Raw genomic sequence first — 22,420 nt, 5'->3', positions numbered from 1 at the left:
AGAAGTGATTTACCTTCCTCAATTGCGAAGGTCATTCAAGATACAGATTCAGCACTTCCACAAACATCTGCTGATGTATCCGGAAAACAAAGGAGGAGACAGGAAAGGCTGGAGTCAGCCCTCAAAATATTTTATTGTGCAAACAATTTTTTTTTCGCGTCCCAAGAACAATACAGTAAACTTGCCTGGGTGTGTTTTAATGCTTATAAAAATTGGCAGCTTTCTCTCTTGATGCACCATTCTGGTTTATATTATTGCAAAATCAGAATGTGATTGAATCAGGATGTCAAGCTTTAACATGCTTAGAGAGCCGAGGCAATCAGACAGTGTGGGTGTAGAAGAGGGCTGCAATAAGCAGACAGTCATTTTAGACTTGAATACAGAATTCAACAGTGAGCTAGCAAAAAATGGTCTGTGTGAACAGTCCCAATAAATTAAACATACTAAACTGAAGAAAAAGTACAGGCAAATAAGGAATAATACTTATTATTAATAATATTTTGCATTTGTGTAATCTCTTATATTCAAGGATGGTGAAGTACTTTATAAATATGAATTAATTAAGATTCACAAAAACTACATTAACCTGGACCCATGTTATTTGTATTTCTCCACTAGTTTTACATGAATGTTGCAGTTCCATTCCATTTGATTTAATACAGACTGACATCCTTTCTATAATTTTAGCCAGCCTATGAAATGCTATTGGATGTTTCAAAAAAGCCTATAGAAAAGCTATTACTTTCTATAAAATTCTATTGAACTTTTCAATAAGGTTGAGCCCATTTTGTGTACTAGTCTGTGTGCACTCTAAGCCCCATGCCTCATACTCTAAAACCATCAAAGAAAGGCATTTCTCCTTCCTTACTGTCCAGTATCTTTTCTTTGCCATAATTAGACCCCTTCACATATGCTGTTTGGGGAGCGAATCATCACAAAAGATTTGTAGCCTTCAAATTCTAGCAATCCTTAGGGTGCTGGAAGACACTTTAAAAATTAATAAAGTTGGCCTCACTACACCCCAAAGTAGTGCTGAATCTTCTATATCGCTTCTGGTTCGTTAATATAAAGCCCATATAAATACCTGTGTTACAACCACATGTGCTATTTACTCCTGCCTGAACCACAACACAATACTTAGTGGGTCAAAATCTCCTTTCAGTTACACTAGTGTAGTCACAACAGTGTAACTGGGAGCAGAATTTGGGATACTTTCTCTATTTACTAGAAGTCTATATAATGGTACTCACTGTACACAGAGTCAAATTTTCTGCCAGCTTAACCAGGCCTACATTTTTGTACCTGCAAATTGTAGGGACTAATAATTACATGTATAGTCCAATTAATTTGGACATCTAAGTACCAACAAGTCAATTACTTAGATGGTCACGGTCATTAACGCCACACATGAATAGTTATGGGCCTTGTTTTGTACCTGAAATTTTAGGGAGAAAAAAGTATTAAAAAGTTTAAAATTTTTAACCATAAAGTCATGCACTCCACAAAACTCAGTATATATGGGGTCTTAATAAAAACATATAAGAATATATTCTACTTATGCATGTGCAGTCTGCCTCTGAGAAACATAGGCCTGATCCACTGAAGTCAATGGGACTAGTTTTTCTTAGTTAGTTGAGACATTTGATTGTACATATGTACATGATTTACCTAGTACTGAATCACTGTTTATCCAAGTAGTCTTGAAATATAGTCAGCTTCTAACTTTAAAGCTCCGTACGAGCATAAAATATACAAAGGAAAGAAACATTGCCAACAAGCGTAAAAATGGTATTTCAAATCCAGTACAATTCATATAATGTATTTGCTCATTCACTGTAAGGACTATAGCAGAGCAATATGTTTCCATCCTATTAACAGGATGGAAAAGAAACAGATCACGCATTATACCCAGCTGTTGTTTCCCTTATGCTGTATCTTGTGACCATACTTATAGGGTTACCACCCATCTGGGTTTTACCCGGACAATCCGTTTTTTGGTTTCTGAGCCCGGGTGCCATTTAAAACTTTCTGCTTTTCTTGACAGCCTGATGAGTGAGCCCTGTCTTTGCTCTCTAAGCACTAGTTCTTCCATCATAATTAGTCAAAAATGTTTTAAACATCTGCCTCAGAAAGAAGAGAGATACGCACATTTCTGCCTGATCATGCAGGAGCTAAAGGGCCCTTATCTTGTCCAATCTTCTCAGCTGAATACTGGAAAAATGCTGACAAGCCTATTTTAAAGTATGAATCCAAAATATTAAGTTAACAGCTTGCCATATACTAGTCTAAAATTGCAATATATATACATCTTGGGCTCAGATTCTCCTCCCAGAGATACCAGTGTGAATCCAGAGTAATTCCATAACAGGAAACAATGGAATTATATTGGATTTACACTGATGTCAGCAAAAGCAGAATCTGGCCCAAACTGGTTTTTGTTGAATACAGGAGCCAAGTGTACACATTTCCATTCTAATGATAGATTATTTAATTACTTCTTCAGACAGAGAGACTAATAATTTTCAATCAGTTTCTTTATAAGATGATCTCCACATAAGATTTCTCAGGGTATATTTTGGTGCAAAAGATGAATGTGTAATAAAGAATCTCTATGGAAATCTGTAGATAGCAGGAACAAGTAATGCTTTCGCCTTCAGCTAAATAATTTTTAATTGCATTTTCCTAATAATAAAAACTCAACATATCAATACTAAATACTAGTTACTGCAAATATGTAAATACAACAAAATGTCATACCAGAAGTGATATAGAAGAGTCAACACTACTCTGGGGTGTAGTGAGGCCAACTTCATTGTGTTATTTATAAAATGTATCTAAATATTTCTCATATTAACTAAAGGCAGACAGCAAGGGTGCATTTCAGTTACATCCACCATGAATATAACCCTAAAATCCTATTGTCCTATTACTGTTATTTTAGGAAACAGATTAACCTTTCAGCGATTATCATGTCATTACCTTCTGCCATGTTGAAACTGAGAACAATGGATTGCAATGCCAGATTGCTGATTCCTGTATCTCGCAGCATGAAGCAGGGTAAAACTTCTACAGTCAGAGACATGCTAAACAAAATGTTTATTTTTATTTTATATAAACCTTTACTCCAGCAGATCATGCTTAAGTTTTGTTGCTGGATAGGCAGTTATAATAATACTTAGTGCTTAAAAAGCACTTTTCATCTGAGGAGTTCAAAACACTTTAGACATTCAATAATGAAATGCCACAGCATCTCAATATTCAGTATTATGAATAAAGGGAAGCCAAGGAACATCTATGTTCATGTCATGCTGCCATGTGATTATACATCAGCAGAAGGTAACAAGTAAACAATTAGGTGTGATAGCTTAATTCACAAGCAGTTTATTGACTGCATAAATCAGAACAAAGCTTGTAAGGGATAGGCCCTGCTCACAGGTGTCGCTTGCATGCTAAGAGAATTAGAATGCAACCATCCAGAAATGATTCAAGTTAATTTAAAAACTGCTACTGATGGATGATTTTATTCTTTCGCGAAAACAAAGACAGGGAGAGAAATTCATTCCTGATGTAACTCCATTGAGCTCAGCACAGTTACACCAACAATTAATTTGATACAGTGTCATCTGTACCAGTGCCTCAGTATTCAGAGAAATAATAGCTTATTCAAAAAAGTAAGGGTGTTTGTTCCATTTCATGGACCGTCTTAATTCTTGTCTGGATCCTGGAGAAACGGACTACACTTGTTTTTCTGACCCTTGATAAATGGGTGAGGGACCTTGTCAAAGGCTTTCTGAAAGTCCAAGTGCACTGTATCAACTGGATCACCCTTGTCCACATGCTTTTTGACATCCTCAAAGAATTCTAAAAGATTGGTGAGGCATGATTTCTCTTTACAGAAGCTGTGTGGACTCTTCCCCCAACAATTCATGTTCATCTATGTCTCTGATAATTCTGTTCTTTATTATAATTTCAACCAATCAGTTTGGTATTGAAGTTAGGCTTACCAGCTTGTAACTGCCCGGATTGCTTCTGGAACCTTTTTAAAAAATCAATGTTACATTAGTTACCCTCCAGTCAACTCGTACAGAGGCTGATTTAAGCGACAGATTACTGTGATGGGGTGTTTACCCTGCACTAGCCTAGAAGAGGCTGAGAACAGGACAATTAACCAGATAGGCCATGGCTTAGGGGAATTATTCCCTGAATGATAATGGAGCCCAGCTGAGAAGGAACAAGCGGGGCTAGTATAAAGCCAGGAAGCTGGCAGCAGAAAGGGGCTGCTGTGAGGGAACATGCAGCCACTCTCAGGAACTTACAGAGGGAAGGGGGAAAACCTATGGGACAGGATGCAGGAAAAGGCTCAAGGAAACGCAGTGAGGTTTAAGATGGTGCAGAGCTTGGCTGCTGATTAGAGAGTCCCTGAGCTGGAACCCACAGTACAAGGTGGGCCTGGTTTCCCCTACCAGCCAGTGGGGAAGTGGCACCATCTGGACAGTGAATGAGAAGACTTCCAGAGACAGTTTCTACAGAAAGACTTTGATACCTCAGAAGGTAGGAAACACATAGTGACCTGGCCGGAGGGCCAAGCTATTAAGGGAGAGCACCGGGAGTCACACAAAGTGAGAGAGAGAAGCGGCAGGGTGTGCAACATGTGGCAGAGCTGAACCTGGACAGAGCTAATCCTCAGAGCAGCAGGAGGAGGCACCCTAGTGGTGAGTGGACCTCATGGCCATTATATACCACAGTTAGTAGTTCTGCAATCTTTGAGTTCCTTCAAAACACATGTTGAATACCATCTGGTCCTGGTGACTTATTACTGTTTAATTTATCAATTTGTTCCAAAACTACCTCTAGTGACCTCAATCTGGGATAGTTCCTCAGCTCTGTCACCCAAAAAGAATGGCTTGGGCGTGAGGATCTCCCCCTCATCCTCTGCAGTGAAGGCAGATGCAAATAATCCATTTTGTTTCTCTGCAATGGCCTTGTCTTCCTTGAGTGCTCCTTTTTAGCACTTTGATCATCCAGTGGACCCACTGACTGTTTGGCAGGCTTCCTGCTTCTGATGTACTTTAAAAAAATTGCTTTTAGTTTCAGTGTCTTTAGCTAGATGCTCTTCAAAATGTTTCTTGGCCTGCCTGCCTTACACTTGTACACTTGACTTGCTAGAGTTTATGCCCCTTTCTATTTTCTTCAATAGGATTTGACTTTCAATTTTTAAAGGATGCTTTTTTGTCTCTAACCGCCTCTTTTACTCTTACTGTTTTTTTATTTGGGGTATACGTTTAGTTTGAGTCTCTCTTATGGTGATTTTAAATAGTCTCCAAGCAGTTTGCAGGCATTTCACCCTTATGGCTGTTCCTTTAGATTTCCATTTAAGTAGTGTCCTCATTTTTGTATAGTTCCCCCTTTTCAAATTAAATGCTACTGTGGTGGATTTCTTTGGTATTTTCCCTCCTATACGGATATTAAATTTAATTACATTATGGTCACTATTACTGATCAATTCAGCTATATGCACCTCTTGGACCAGATCCTGTGCACCACTTAGGATTAAATCAAGAATTCTCTCTCCCCTTGTGGGTTCCAGGATAAGCTACTCCAATAAGCAGACCATTATGGTGTCCAGAAATTTTATCTCTGCATTCCTTCCTGAGGAGACATATACCTGCTTAATATAGAAATAGCTGAAATCCCAATTTACTATTGTGTTTTCTACCTTTGTATGTGAGCATTTCACAGTCACTGTCACCATCCTGGTGACAGTGGTCGGTAGGATATTCCTAGTGCTATATTCTTATTGTTCAAGCATGGAATTTCTACCCATAGAGATTCTCTGGCACAGTTCAAGTCATTTAAGATTTTTACTTTATTTGACTCCATGCTTTTTTTCACACATAGTGCCACTCCCCCACCAGCATGACTCACTCTGTTGTTGCTATATATTTTGTACCCTGGTTAGGGTGACCAGACGTCCCGATCAAATCGGGACTGTCCCGATATTCAGCTGTTTGTCCCGCATCCTGATGGCACCCTGCCCCCACAGGTGTCCCGATATTTTGTTTTTGTCATCTGGTCACCCTAACCCTGGTATTACCATGTCCCATTGACTATCCTCATTCCACCAAGTTTCTCTGATGCCTATTATATCAATAGCCTCACCTAATGCCAGGCACTCTTATTCACCCATCTTAGTATTTAGAATTCTAGCACTGGTATACAAGCACGTCTACATTTTGTCAGTATTAAGTTGCTTGCTATTATTGTAGCACCTACAGTGCGCTAGGTGCTTTCCAAACACAGAGGAAAACACAGGCCCTGCCCCAAGAAGACAAGAACAGACAAAGGTGAGGGGAGAAGGATGTAACATATAAGCAAAGCAATCAAGGTGATGATAGGCTTATTAGTTTTACAGGTTCATTTGCTACACACGCCTCTTCCAAATAGATGAGCCATTTACTCATGAGATAAATAAATAAAATATGCAAATAGATGACTTAGCCAGCAAGTTTCTTGGAGGTGTTGCAACGGGTTTTCCGAAAAGGTTTATATAAGGAGAGGTTAGTCTGTTGGGTTTGATCCTGCATTCTCTCTACAAAACATATCCCTCTGTCACAGGGAATGTTGTCTGCATTGGGACTGCAGGATCAAGTGTTGTTAGATTAGATATCTTTCTGAAAGAGATGCTTTAGCCCAACTGGAAGTTATGGGCTTGATGCAGGAATCACTTCATTAAATTCTATGGCTTATATTATGCAGAAAGTCAAATTAGATTATCATAATGGTCCCCTTCAATCTTAAAATCAGTAACTGAAGTCCTGGCCCCACTGAAGTCAATGGCAAAACTCCAATTGGCCTTAATCCAGCCAAATTTCACCCTATGAATTGAATATTCTCTGTTCTGAATTGCCAAATATAAATGTCTACAATGAGAAGTTAAGATCTGTTCTCTGACTGAAGATTTGTAACAGCAGCAATACTTGTAATAGTTTTTGATGCCTGTAAGAAACATTTTAGCACTGAATAGAATACATTATAGGTATCAATTAACTCTTGCAAAAGTTAATTTTGGCTTCAAAAGAGAAAAATAAATCCTTAAAACATGCTCCTCCTAGTTAAAATCTCAGCCAAGGTTTTCAGCCAGTAATTGTGTATAAAGAAAAGAAAAATAATTCACTGAGGGCAGGATGCTGGAAGCTATCATTGTGGCATGCTCCAATTCACACAACTGTGTCCTACACCCACAATAGCCAAGGGTCATGAGTTCAGGCCCAAGAATACTCCTTGCTTTTACTAATGCTGTTGTACCAGGCAAGAAATGCTTGCAATATCTAGCCCTGGAGAATAAGAAAATCCTCAATGTCTCATGCTAAGTGCACCAAAAAGAAACAAGCACTTGGGGCCACATACCATTCACCCATCTGTGAAGAGACAATGCAATGGAATACAAGAACGGCCATACTGGGTCAGACCAATGGACCATCTAGCCCAGTATCCTGTCTTTGATAGTGGCCAATGCCAGATGCTTCAGAAGGAATGAACAGAACAGGGCAATTTCAAGTGATCCATCCTCTGTCATTCAGTCCCAGCTTCTGGCAGTTCAAGGTTTAGGGACAACACCTGAAGCATGGGGTTGCATCCCTGACCATCTTGGCTAATCACTATTGATGGACTGATTCTCTAGTACAGAGATGGGAGGCATGATCAGGCATGCAAAGGCTAGTGAACAGGTGGGGGCTTTGGGTTCTTCAAGGGAGGGGCCAGGATGTGGCTAGTAGATCAGTGATTAACAAGGGTTCAATGGTCATATACCCCTGTATGGGGTATTGCAGAGACTATGGCTACTATTCCAGCCCAGGGTCCAGAGTACTGGCTATGGAAGCTCTGGTTGAACACCAACCTAAGTACAAAGGAATCAGAGCAGAAGAGAGATTCTTGTCCTAGGATTTATATCTAGTCACGCTGTTCTTAGCCAGAAGCATTAGAACAGGTTCTGCAAAAGGTACAACAGCAGCGAACACTTATTGTACTTACAGCATGGACTGAAATACCTATGCACAGTAGGGTGAGTTAAAGGTAGAATGAACTTTCACCAGCATGAAAAAACCTCACCCCTCAGCAACATAAGTTTTGCCAGCATAAGTGGTAGTGTGCACAGCACTGTGTCGGCGGGAGAGCTTCTCCTGCTGCCATAGCTACCGCCACTCACTGGGGGTGGTTTAATTATGTTGACGGGAGTGCTCTCTTCCATCAGCATAGAGCGGCTACACAAGAGATCTTACAGCAGTACAGCTGCATCGGTACAGCTGTGCTGCTGTGAGGTCTCCAGCGTAGACATAGCCTTTGATGCAGACCAGTTATCATTTCAGCCTGCAGAAAAAGACAACCATAGGACGTCCTAAAATAAAGGATTCGTATTAGCCTTTCCACAAAGTACTACGTGCATCTTTAAAATCTAACATTTTAGTTTTCATGATTTTTAAAGTAGAAATAAATAGGCCCAATTTTACAAATATGATGCTTCAAAATTATCAGATCCCACATCTTTGGGTGCCAGTACTCCTAAGGGTTGTCAGTAATTGTGAGCCCAATCCTGCTTTATTTGAAGTCCATGGCAAAACTCCTGTTGACTTTATCTGGTGTAGAATTCAGCCCTCTATCCCATGCACCCTGCTTATTTATTTATTTTATATATTAATTTTTAAAATGCTTATTGCCATGGAATCTAAATTCTATAATATACAAAGTGAAAAACATATTAATTATGCAATGCCCTCCTTAATGATAGGCATATTATTACTGTCTATGGCTGTGAGCCAAAAAATATTTCATGGTAAAACTGTCCAGAACAAGGGTGTGGGAGGGGGAGACCTGACCACAACTTTTTTATCCTAGCAACCTTTTCACCTCTCCTGGCTTTCTAAGCATCTCTGAACCATGTAGAAATGTTATCCATGGATTCATTCTAATCATGGAGATTTTATTCACCCAATCCCTTATTCTATATAACTATGTGTCGCAGGTTTGAACAAGATCCTTTACATCAGTATAACTCCACGGACTTTAGTTGAGTTACTCTTGATTCACACTGATATAAGCAAGAGAAGAATCAGGTCCTAAGTGAGAGAAGAATCAAGACTTCCATCTCTGGAGGATACTGGGCTAGATGGACCTTTGATCTGACCCAGTATGGCCATTCTTATGTTCTTAAGATCTCTGGGTGTGTCTACACTGCAAAAAAGACCCCACAGCAGCAAGCCTCAGAACCCAGGTCAACTGACTCAGGCTTGCACTATGGGGCTACAAATAGTAATAGTGTAGACAATCCCTCTCGGGCTGGAGCCCAGCCTCTGAAACCAAGCGAAGGGGACTCATGTAGCCTAAATCTTCTCCCTGAACCAGATCTTCAGCTGATATAAATTATATCACTCTATTGATTTTAATGGAGGTACAATAATTTATACCACCTGAGAACCTGCCTCCAAATGGGACATGTAGATTACAAAGTTATATATGGATAAAAATATTTTCATGCTGGTGTTTTAAAGCATTTCTGGCTAACAGTGGCTCCTAATACCATGGACTCCTTCTGTTATGAGCTCCAGTAGACTATACACCTTTTAAAAATAACATGTCAGCTTCCACAAGTCAGAGGAAGGAAAACTATGGAAAAAGATGTATTTCCTGCTCTTTTCTGAATTTGTAAAACCTTCTACTAATTTCTGTATTGTTTGAGGGTTTCCTTCTTTCCCCCCCTCTTTTTTTTTTTAATTAGGTCCTCTTTCACCTCCTAAACTCAAATTCTAAAAGCTTAACACTACGTAAAAACAAATCAGTTTAATTATGTACTTATCTCAGGGAAACAGTCAATTCACTAGGAGATTTAAGAACACAAATCTAAAATCACATGCTCCTTGACACAATGGTATGCTATGTTGTATTATGTTACATTGCATTATCTGGGTAAGTATATCCGGTTTAGACAGTGAAACAGAAATACAAGTAAAATACATCTTCAATTTTCAATGAGCGCTAGAGCTGGTTTGTGTACTCAAGCCAAGGAAAAATACTCCCCTCACCACCATGGCTTCATCTGAACTATTATGCAGGTACCCGTAGATATGTTGCAGTCTTTTTATGTTAATAGCTGCAACAACTTAAACAGTATCAACCTCTAACAAATATGGCCTTGTAGGCACAGTATTTACCGGTCAGCAAGTATGGTGAGTATTCTTGCTGATACAGCAGGTAATTGTTTTCAAATGCTGTTACACTGTTGACATAGGGCATGTGCATAAGTCAAATGTGTGGTGTTGATTCTGTCCCACATCATATTTCATCCTGTAATATACCTATGTGCTTAACTGATGAGTGGGAAAGAAGCAAACAGTAGAAGGCCACATCTGTTCACAGCACACTAACGTCCTTGTGAATTCTCATATAACTGCCTTGTTACAGTGCACCCTATTCTTTTTGCTTGGTAACAGACTGACCTGTGTATTCTCTTACCCATTTCGGGCACAGGAGCAGTGTCTGGAAGAAACATGTAATGGGCTTTCACTCTTTTTCCTTGCAGATGTTGCTGCTGGCTAAGGCTTTAGCAGCAAACCCTCCCTTTATTCCCCTGGCCTCAGAGTGCAGTCCAGCTCCTGCAATGAACCATAACTGAACCTCCATTAAAGCTGAGAGGGGAAAAACTACCCAACCACTATAATGCCTAAATATTTCAGCATGAATTCAATTAAGCAGATGAAAAATGTTTTAGAGTAGCAGACACAATGCACCCAGACCCTAAAAATGCCATAGCGCATTACTGAGAGCTGACAGACTTGCACTTGTCCTCTATGTCTATGAGGTCAGAAAAGCCTCCCCCCACATTTTCCCTGACTTCAGTCTACCAGGAGATGAACCACACTTTAAGCCTGAGTAATTCAGTCGAGGTTAATACAGTTTGTTTCTTGCAGCCCTCACACCAGCAGTGAAATCAGACAGGCTAAATCTTGGAGGCGGCCAAGAAATATTGATTGGAAACACATGGCAAACAATGCAATTGGTTACCTCGTCTTATTTGGCCTTAAGTTGGTTGATTTTTCCCTCCAGTGCTATGGACAGTCTAAAACTAAAGCTCTCATTCAGAAGTTGATTATGGAAACATTTTCCACAATAAGAGCCAAACTCTGCTCTCAGATACGAATGTTCAGCTCCCAGTGAAGTCAATGGGAGTTGCACGCATGTATCAGAGAGCAGAATTGGGCCCTAAATGTCTAGCATTACGTAGCCCATTGGATTCTAATTAGTGCAGGATGTGAGAACACAGCTGGATTTTAACCTTTTTTGTTGTTGTTAAATCTATAAAAGGTTACATTGTTAACACAGTTATAATTAAGGCTCTGAAAATGCAATTATACCTTGTGCTTCTGGGTTGGGCTGGAAATCACAATTTATAAACTCCATGATTTAAAAAAAAGCAGAGTTACCTGTAAAGATTGGAATAAAGTAAAATAATAATAATAAAAAATAAAGAATAATAAAGGCATATTTTTTCTCACAGCTCCTCATCTCACTTCCTATGGGGGTCAGGTTCATACTACTGCCAGTCAAGTTCACACTAGGCGGTGACTCAAGAAAGTCTCTATTGAAAATGCAAATACCTGAAAGTGGATGCTGTCCAGTGATTTACCTTCTGTTCATTTTACTCATCAGAAATTAAAATCTGTTTTTTGTTGGTGATGGGGTTGTTTGTCTCTTTCAAATTAAGAGCCAGATCCTTATTCAGTTAGCATAAACAGGCGTAGCTCCATCATCATATTATATATATTACAATCAACTATGAGAGCGATGCGGATTTATGCCAGCTGAGGATCTGACCTTACATACTGAAAACCTGTTTATTAAAACCTTCAGAAGCGGTTAGGGCACAACTCAATGCAAGACACCCCCACCAAAGACTGTTCCAGTCAGCTAGAAATAAAGATAGCCCCATCATTTTCCACATTAAGGAGTAGTTTTCCATTGAAAGGAAAGGGATGAATTTGGGATAGTGATGAATATTATGCCCTTCAGCAACAGGTATGTGCACTTCTCCACTACAAAAAATAAAGTGAAAATATAGCAGATGTCCTTTATAATGGAAATTACAGCTCTTCCTATAGGAATAGTAAGATAGATTCCCTCCTTAGTGCATTCACTCCTCAGTTAATTTCCTGCTACTAGCAACAGGTACATACAGGCCCATGAAACAGCTTGAATCACTTCCTGAGTGCTTTTCTACTGAGACAAATAAAAGGATCTAACAATTCCTGTACCTGAATATTAACCCTTACCACATATTCCATACATTAGAGAGGGGACCTGATTCTCCTTTCAGATAGACATAAATCAGGTGAGTCAATGGAGTTACACTAGTGTAATTCTGGTGTAAGTCAAAACAGAATTGGACCCTTTTTCCTTTCAGATGTGGTAGCAAAATCCATTTAATTAGTATGTGTTTCTTTTTCTCCCGGAACCATTCTGGCTTTCAATAAAGTGAGACACTCCCATGGCACAGAATACAGGCTTGCTTGGTTGGATCAAATTGTAAAGATGCTATGGGGGAAAGAGCATATTTGAATACAGGCCAACTTGGAAACATTGAGTACAGGTATACAATAGAAGTTGTTCAGTAAAATGACTTTTGGATATATTGTAAAGATGCTATGGGGGAAAGAGCATATTTGAATACAGGCCAACTTGGAAACATTGAGTACAGGTATACAATAGAAGTTGTTCAGTAAAATGACTTGGAAGCCAGGATTTTACCTTAAGTTTTTAAGGAGTGGGGTTTCAATGGGCAGTGCTAAAGTGCTTTTCAATAATAAAAGCTAAATTATACATTATTTTGGGATTACTTAAACTGATAGACAAACTATATGCAGAGAATACTTCTGAAATGTGGCCACATCTAGGGTGAAATATTGCACTTATTTAATAGCTCACAGCAAAACTCCATAACAGGTAAAGAAGAGTATTTTATCCAATATCAGGAAGAATTTAGTAAGACAGAATGGAGTTACCCAAATTGGAACTTGGCTTGGACAGCAGGACTAACAACCCTACTCTTACAAAAAAGTGTTACATGATCTTTAATGATCACAAGCACTCAGGAGCTCGGATTTACACTGATTTCAGTGATGAAATGAATGAAAGCAGAGGGACACAAACTATCAAAGTCCACACCTCCAAACAAAATTGCAGGGTGGTGATGAAAGTGTGGATGGAGGAGGACTGTGGCAAAATCCTTCTAATTTATAATCCTTCTAAAGCACTGAGTTTCCTGGAACAGACCTTCACACATACATATAAATACATGCAACGATCCACTGAGTGACTGTAAGTGTCTCAACAGGAAACGTCTTTTCCTTAATTTACTAACAGATTTATTTGGGCATAAGCTTTCCTGGGTAAAAAAAATCACTTCTTCAGAGGTTTTTTACCCATGAAAGCTTATGCCCAAATAAATGTTAGTCTTTAAGGTGCCACTGGACTCCTTGTTGTTTTTGTGGATACAGACTAACACGGCTACCCCCTGCTACTTAATTTACTAATTACTCTCTCCAGAATGTAAAGGGACAACATATCACATTCGTCCTTCCTTCCGTCCTTCCAAGGTTTAACTGCTGCATTCAACTTCCCTCCTATGCTTAAGACAACTGAATTTATACAGACTTGCATAAATCCCCCACTTAATATTAAACTCTGCAGTACCAATTACTACAGATATTGAGCTTCCAGAAAGTCACAGATCATTTTATATTCTGCAGACTCAGTGTCACTAACAGAAATAACCCAGCATTGGTTTTATGCACTGTTTCATACTCTGTTAGTTCCATGAGAAATCAATGGCTTTTAATAAAAACCTGAGAAAATATTTTCAGTATGAATTCTACTTATTCTCAGTAAAGGCTCTAGGTGAGATAGTTATGAAAAACACTGCAATCTCCTAGTGGCTTCAGTAGATTTCATTTGCTGATCATAAAATGGTTGACGCTTTCACTACAGTTGCCAGGTTTAGCTTTATATTTTCAAAGTTGCACTGTAGGGGTGGGTTTCTTATTCATCACTGGAGTAACAAGGAAGAGATTTTCCTGAGATTCTCAAACACAACCAAAACCTTCCCGAGATGTCAACAAAAAAGATTTTCACATCACTAGAGAGAGACAATGAACATTGCTACTAGCCTGTCCCATTGGCCAGAAGTACAGTTAAATGAATATCTGTGGCCTTTTATAATAGCAGTGAACTGTGCTCAGTTTCCTTACTACTGTTCACATAGGAGGTAGGATAGAATTTTGGTTATGGAACAGGATTTGGAGACTACCATATCATAAACATATAAGAAATATTGTGTGATCTTGATCTTGCACAAGTTACTGAGGGTCAGATTTTTCAGGTCCCAGTGGCTCTCATTATGACACTTCTGGCCAACATGCTGAGCTCTTTTGAAAATCTGGCCATTTATTTTGGTGCCTAAATCGGAGCTGAGCCTTTCTGAAAATCTAGCCCCGTCTGTGGGTGCTGAGCTCCTTTGAAAATCTGTCCCCCATTTTAAATGGGGATAATATATTTATCTGCCTCATTGAATTTCTGCGAGGTTAACTTCATGCTGAGATCCTTGACTGGAAAGTGTTATATAAGTACAAAGTATTACTCAATGGTGTCACTCTCAAAATTTCTGATTCCAAAGAAGGAAACCATACACTTGAAAGCATGTAATTATATCTACAGGATCCCACTATCTCATGACTATTGCACAACAATTCCACTGGCAAAAATGATAATAGACTCTCCCCATCCCCACCCCCTTTGCTTTATTTCACTTGTTTTCATTGTGTCTTGGGGCATAAACCATAAAGCTGCTCAGAGGTAACAGCACTAGTTCTCCAGCAATCTCTTACAACAGAGCTAAGAAAGAAGTAAAATTGGCATTAAGTCATAAGTAAAATGAGTCTTCATTTAGCCCTGTGGGGGACATCCATCCCAGTCACAAAATCCCTATTGATTCTGGCATAATTCTCTCAACACAACAGGAACCTATGCCTGGAAAAGCAGGGATGGGGGGAAATTGCAGGTTAAACCTTGAATTGCAGGTTAAACCTTGGGGACACTTGTGCCATGCAGGTTTGCCTCAAACTAATGCCATCATTGTTTCACTTTCTCCAGCACCTACATTTGCTACATTTTTTAATAAAAAGAAGAAATTGTAAACAAACAAACAAAACACAACCAGTCCACCAGCATGTGAAAAAGCTCCTGGGACTTAAGGTTCCGCGCTTGTCTAGGAAAAGACTGCTGCCATTGTTGCCACTGGTGACCACATCCACTTGGCAGAAGCAGCAGTATTGAAATCACTCTCTTTTGAGATGGGCTACACATCGAGCTCTCAGTGGAGTTTGCTGTTGCAAGACTCCTACATCTGGATGTTCTTGTAAAATGTAGATATTTCCTGTCACCCTTTTCTTATATGAAGTACTGTGCTCTTTTCTGTGCATTAACCAATTACATGAAATGCTGCATGTCGCAGGAAGCAAACTAGCCTCTGTTCACATGTCCTCTTAATTATTTTAGATAATAGTCCTGGCACAGAAAAATCGGAACTCTGAAGAAATAACATTAATGGACCAAATTCAGCAATCCAGGGTGATGTAAGCACCTCATGAAACAAGTGTACGTGGTACAGCGATGTAATCCCATCAATGCAGGATTCAGTAGGTGGGCAGAATAGGCTAGATCCCCAGCTAGTGTAAATGGGTGGCACTCCACTGAAATCAACGGAGATACATATTTACACCAGATGAGGATCTAGCCCAAGGTGTGTAACTTAGACCCTTCTGCTCCCTTGGCAAATATAACAAAGTGAAGAACTTCTTTATTTTACACCCTCCTGATAGTAGCTTTTACCACACCACCCCTTTCCACTCCATCTCCTAAAGCTACACTCAACTTATAGCACTAGTGAATTTGGATTACCATAAGAGCTGCACCTGCTTATAACAGGTCTGAATTTGGCTCAGTGTCCCAAAGAGCTTTACAAACTACAATATATAAAGGAATCATTTCGCCCACCCCGGGGCCTATTGGGGCAGCTGTTTAACTGCACAGAAGTTGACAGCAGCGCTGCGCAACAGCACACAGCAATACCACACAGCAGTTGAGAATTAACAATATACAAGGAGAATGTGATTACACAAACTGGTATTTGGCCAGAGTTAATGCCCAATCTAGAGGGCTACAGGCTCACTAGCAACATGGTCAGGACCTTGTTTAAGTCTGACTGAAAGACTGAGCCTCCAGTCAGAGTGTCTCTTAGCACCATGCGAGGTCAATGATTCAGTACTGACTAAAGAGCAAGAATGTCACCTACTGAATCACTCCCACCACTTCCTGCAAGCAACGCTCTCCGCTTGACTTGGATAGCTCTTGTCTAAGTATTAACCAGCCCCAACTCTGATGAACAGAAACAATCTGTTGGGATCACAGCCTGAGCCCCAGAATGTCTGGAAAATAAGGATTGGGTGTTGGGGACCGGCATGGAGGAGTACCAGAAACAGGAGACAATCATGTTAAATATATTCTTACATGAAGCCCATTAAAGGCTATTTTACAAAATAGTAAAGCATTAAACAAAACATTAATTTACATTACAAAAATATGAAGAAAAAAAAATCTTGGCTGGTCTGCTGCCTCGCATGAGTTTGCCAAGTATGTCACATGCCTGGGACAGCCTGAGTCCATATCCTTCACAACTGATTTGTTCCCTCTCCACGTGAGTTAGAAAAGCAAATAACTTTATTTGAGATTGCTATTGAAAAGCCTGAATACTTGCTGATTCCTCTCTGAGATAGTGCTTGTTCCTCATTGCTATGACTAATTAATTTAGTGCATCCTTACAAATGCACATTACCCCAGCCTCGTCTCCTTAATCATATCTTTTTTAAATCACAGCAAAGCCAGATCACTGCTGGGAAAGGCGTCTACCTCCAGGATTCATTCTGGAAACTGACCAATCTGCCCCAAGTGCCAGGCTCCATCAGCAGAGAAATAAAACCACTGTTTAGTTAGCTGCAGTGGGCTCTAAAAGTATCAATGGAGTGTTTCATGGAGAATAACTATTGTCCGGCATAGGCCACTTGCATGGCATCAATCAACTACAGCGGATTGTAACAGCTTTCAGAAAGAATGCCAGGAATGCACTGAAAAACCATGAGCAGGGTCCCTCAAAGACCGCTCTGCACAGATCACAAGGCCAATCAAAACGCAAAAACATATATTTATTTTAGCACAGACTGCTCCTGCTACCTCCCTACCCTGAAATCTGCCTGTAATTATTTTCACACACATTAAACCCAACCCAAAAAATCGGAATTGTTGATTTGCTGAGCAGAGTTTTCATTAAAGGGATCTTTATATTGGCTATCACTTGGGGAAGGGGGACAAAAGGGTGGGCACACGTTTCTGGGTTTGTATTTTCAACTGCTGAGAAGCAGGGGGATGGGGCTCAGAACAATGTGAGACCACCAAATGTGCAAGTAGTGATGTTTAAAATAAAAATAACACCCAGAAATAAAATCACCACCGAAAACCAGCTTATGGATTACTCTGTAAACACAGAAGGGTTTAATAACTGCCAGCAGCTAACCATTTGGTTTGCACTTCCCATCCTTCACCTACTGATGTCAATGACAAAGCTCTCTCCCTATTCACTCCACCCAGGCCACACACCTAACCAACTCCAATTGGTCTGCTGTTCACTCTCACCTCTGTGCCTTCTTTTCATTAGGCTGCTTGCTTCTAACACCTAACCGAGCCCTCTAGATCACCACCCTCTCCTTCCTCAAGTCCCTCTGCAAAACACACCTTTTCCAGGGGACCTATAAACCCAAATATCTCCCTTCAGTGAAATAGTGGGCAGGCTTCACACTCACTGCAGCTGTGGAAAGCAGAAGATGAAAGGGGCTGTATGCAGCTGTGGAAAGCAGAAGATGAAGGGGGCTGTAAGCCACCTTCCTGATCCCCTGAGCCAGCAGGGGGCCAAAATGGCCCCCTGCATACCACAGAGCAGCCAAAAGGCTGCTTTAAGTAGCACAGGCTACAGTAGTTCAGAAGGACCAGTGGTCCAGAAGAATCAGGCAAGGCACTGCACTCTACCCCACCCCCTCTGACCCTGACATGCCTCCTCCCACTGCGGTATGCCCCAAATATTTCCCCTATGCGTGGGCGAGGATGGGTCAGGCAGCAGGTAGCTATGCTGGATCTATGAATTCCCCTCAGCTCCCCTTTTAGGATGGCTTTCCCGGTGCTTTGTGCTGCTGAGACCAGGCCAAGAATCTGATCCTCAATCTTTACAATAACAATACTCTTGGAACCTTTCAGATGCTTTGAGCTACCCACAACTAAAGCAACCACCAAATCTGACTGTAACCCAAGCCCCAGGTCTCCTCCTCGACATTAGTCATGTCTTAACTTAGAACCCGATCTAGGAATTCAGCACTTCCTGAAAGACAATGAGTACCCTCAACTTCCAGCATATCTCAGGAGATACTCAGCATATCATGGGCTTAGGCTTTCAACTTGCAGGCTCTCTGGGGCTGGGCCATTGTCTTTTATGTCTCTGCAATGAATCATGCATATTTATGGTACTGCGTATTTTTAATGGCATCTGCTTTGCAAGCCTGCTCTTTGTCATGTGCATCTTGCTAAATGATCTGACTCCACCAATTCCTTCTATAAACTCCCTGCATTTCTGATCACATTTGGAAAGAACTGAGTATTTCCATTGCTTCAAGGGAAAAACTGTTCCTACTTAAGAGGAAGAAAAATCTGAGTTTTTCTCTATTACTGTAGGTGGTTGCCGTTTTAGCATCATTACTTAGTCAAGTCATAGCCTGTCTTGTTTTAGGTACAGTGACAGAAAATAACATGAATCTACAGCTACGAGTAGTAGAATCTTAAGAAAGGAAAGAAAGAGAGAGAGAATTTATTCAAATCGTTCTCTAAAACAAAAGGGATATTTTTGTTGGTTTTTCAATAACTTTTTCAACCAAAATCCTAATGTTGCAAATACAAATGCCTCCTTGGCAATGTTAAACGTTCGTATTCTCACTGTGAACAGCCCAAAGACAGCTCTCTTAATGCAATCTCTCCCGTGGAGTGGAGTGCAAGTCACAGAGTTATGGCCTGACGGGGATATCTATACACGAGTATGTGCATAAAAAATGATCCTTTGGCCACCTCAGATTACATGTCTCTTGAATAATCCACAGATAGTTTATCATTCTAAGACACTGGCTGTACAAGCAAGAGGCCACCCAGCACCCACTATTCAGTTGTGTGTGCTCTAGTCTGCAGTGGACCTTAGGCTGCTACAGATCTCAGTCTCATTATCACAAGGTCTGGTTTGGGGCAGTCCAATCACCACTGAGGTTAGAGAGTGCACAATCAAATTATTAAATGGGATTGAGCAGCTCACTGGGGTCCAGCAAAGTAGGCCTGAGAATCTGTCAAATAAAACAGAAGTAACACTACTGCCCAGTGTACTTGGGGTTAAGAACAACTGATTGCATACAAATATCTGTAACCCAATGGGTTTAATTCTTATTTAGTCTATTTCTAGTCCCTAGTAGACATTTATCTCCACAACAGAGACCTAACAAGCAGCCTCTGCTTAGAAGTAGTTCAGGATGGGAAGTAAAGGGATACGGTATTCTGGATTGAGGTGCAGCATGTAACTGTCAATTAATTGGCATTTGATTCCTCCAATTGAAATATGTGGTGGTTCCACAATATCAATACTTTCTTTGTAATCTATACAATTGACTTTTCAGACCGGACATGTATCTAAATGGGAGGAATGCAGCGTGAATGAAATGATGACTACATGACACATCTGTGACATGAAATATCTGACGGATGCTCAAGAGAAATATATTCATCAAAATGATTTTGATTTTACTACTGCTAAGAGTATATCTTTTATTTTATAAAAATTGCCAGCCTGTTTTATTCATTGAAAAATAACAACGGTGTGAGTCTCCTCTCACTTATAGCCATTTTACACCAGAATATCTGTTGACTTCAATGAAATTATTCCTGATTTACACTGGTGCTAGTGTAGAATTGGGCCTGATTCTGATCTCATATATATATAAGTGTAAGTCATGAGTAACACCACTGAGGTTGATACCTATAGTTATATGAGAGGAGAATCAGACCCAGTGTTTTTAACCTGTCCCAATCTCTCTCTCTCTCTCTCTCTCTCTCTCTCTTTTTTCCTTCACTCACTCGAGTCCCATATTCTATTCTACAGGGCTCCTGAAAAAGAATTACACAACACAGGATAACATTACCTCTGGCCAATAGGGCAAAAGTAGCTGTTTTTCATAGCCACAGTGGGTGGATTTGATAAAGTGCACAGGGATCTTCAGAATCATACGTATGCAGCATGTGTCAGCTGCGTGAGCCAAACCTGCAGCTGTGTGCTCTGCCGCCTGCTACACATCTACAGTGAGCGTTCCTCAGTGTTTGGAAGGACAGCATTCACACCCTGCATGCTAAACACTTGTTGCATGGCCAAAGCAACATTATGCTCTATGCAGGAAAAATCCACGCAAGGGTAGGAGATTGTTCAGTCATACACCATATGGGTGACATACTACCGCACAGATTCCCCCTGGTTCAGGAGTTGTGCTCCCTGCTGGTGGCCATCCTCACAGTTATTCCAAATGGGGTGTTTCACCGTGCAGTAAGACAGTGGTGACAAGGTCAAGATTTGGGAAGGATGATGCCAAAGAGAGCATCCTCCTTGGCCTTTCCCCTCTTCATCAAGCTGTGTTCACTAGAGTTTCAACTAGGAGGAGGAGGAGGAAGAGGAGAAGGAGGAGTCCTGTCCCATGGAGGAGTTTCTCTGAGCTCCCAGGAAAGGGAAAGCATGCCGACAAGTCTCTTTTGCTCCATTTCTTTACACCCCATTGTTTTAATTTTTCCTCCCCTCTGCGTCTCTCAGCAGAACATAAGGACCACGGGAAAGAGATCAAAGGAGGGGGAAAAGTTATTGTTACTGGAATCTTCCTATCATGTGTAGGTCACAGGACAAGATCCAAGTTGACAGATGGATGCTAATCCTAAAATAGGAGCCTTAAACTGCCGACTGTATCTCAGAATCCTTACACGACCACTTATGTAATTTGAAAGGCAGAAACACCAAAGTAAAACTAAACTATTTCATCAACAGGGGAGGTCTTCAGGTCATATTTTTAGAAAGCAAGTAAAAAAACCTTACTGTGCAAACACTGTACACGTCTACCTTAAGTCTGTTCACCAGATGTGAACTTCAAAAAGCCTGTAAGTATAATTTAGCTGTAGAAAATAGCTCTTACAATCCTGTGCAGTGTGCATCTGACTTGTATCTCAGATTCACTCTTTATTTCTTTCTTTTTTCACTTGACCCGTGATTGTTTCCAATTTTATCCCAAAGGCTTAAACGCTATAAGAAAGTGCATAGTCAGTAATTTACAAGCAAAGAAGAGAGGCTTATATAAAAATTAGAGGTTTTCATTTGAGCTGCTATACCCTAGGGGGCTTAACATTTCATAGGCAGACATCTATAAACATTTTATAAACAAATCTGAAAAAGTTGCTTAGGCATAGCAGGTAAAGAACAGAACAAAGATATGGTTAACTTCATGAATGTGACTGATTTAAAATGTTTCTGCGGGTCTTTTAATTTTAATTTTTTTTTTAAGTTAATGAAACTTAGTATTTGACTCTCCTTTAGCATTCTAGAGAAAGGCTTGCTGAGGAGCTGGCCCTCGCTCTGTGGCTTGGCACACACAGAGTCTTATATCTGTGTCTTATTATTCCATCATTCAAATCTGAGCTACCACTAATACACACACTGCTAAAGCACCTCCAAAGACTTCCTCCCTTCCCCCCTAACCCCCACATATCACAGCCACATGTGCGTCACATGTCATAGACACTGCTGTAAAGAATTAGGACTTATCTACACTGGCAATTTACAGTGCTGCAACTTTCTCACTCAAGGGTGTGGGGGAAAAAAAGAACCCTTGAGCGCAGCAAGTTTCAGCGCTGTAAAGCGCCAGCATAGACAGTACACCAGTGCTGGGAGCCACACTCCTCATGGAGGTGGTATTTTTAGAGTGCTCGGAGAGCTCTCTCCTAGCGCTCTGCTGCGACCACACAAGCCACGTTAAAGTGCTGCCGCGGCAGCGCTTTAATGTTGCCAGTGTACACTAGCCCTTATAGACAGCACAATAAACCATGAATGAAGTTGGAAGGGTCCCTGCCCAAGTGCACCAACAATTTGGATTTCCCTGAACGTGCTCATGGAAATTACTCACGTCCACTTGCGAAGAATGGCTTTCCAAGG

General features: G+C 40.5%; 1 protein-coding gene across 3 annotated transcripts in view; it reads right to left on the bottom strand.

The window, feature by feature from the left end:
* The window catches only part of FMNL2 (formin like 2), a 272,362-nt gene that overhangs the window by 194,688 nt on the left and 55,254 nt on the right, over nt 1–22,420 (bottom strand). The gene's annotated exons all lie outside the window — the stretch shown is intronic.

Source organism: Emys orbicularis, chromosome 11, assembly GCF_028017835.1.
Source record: "Emys orbicularis isolate rEmyOrb1 chromosome 11, rEmyOrb1.hap1, whole genome shotgun sequence".
NCBI lineage: Eukaryota > Metazoa > Chordata > Testudines > Emydidae > Emys > Emys orbicularis.
This window is presented reverse-complemented; position numbering and strand designations above follow the sequence as displayed.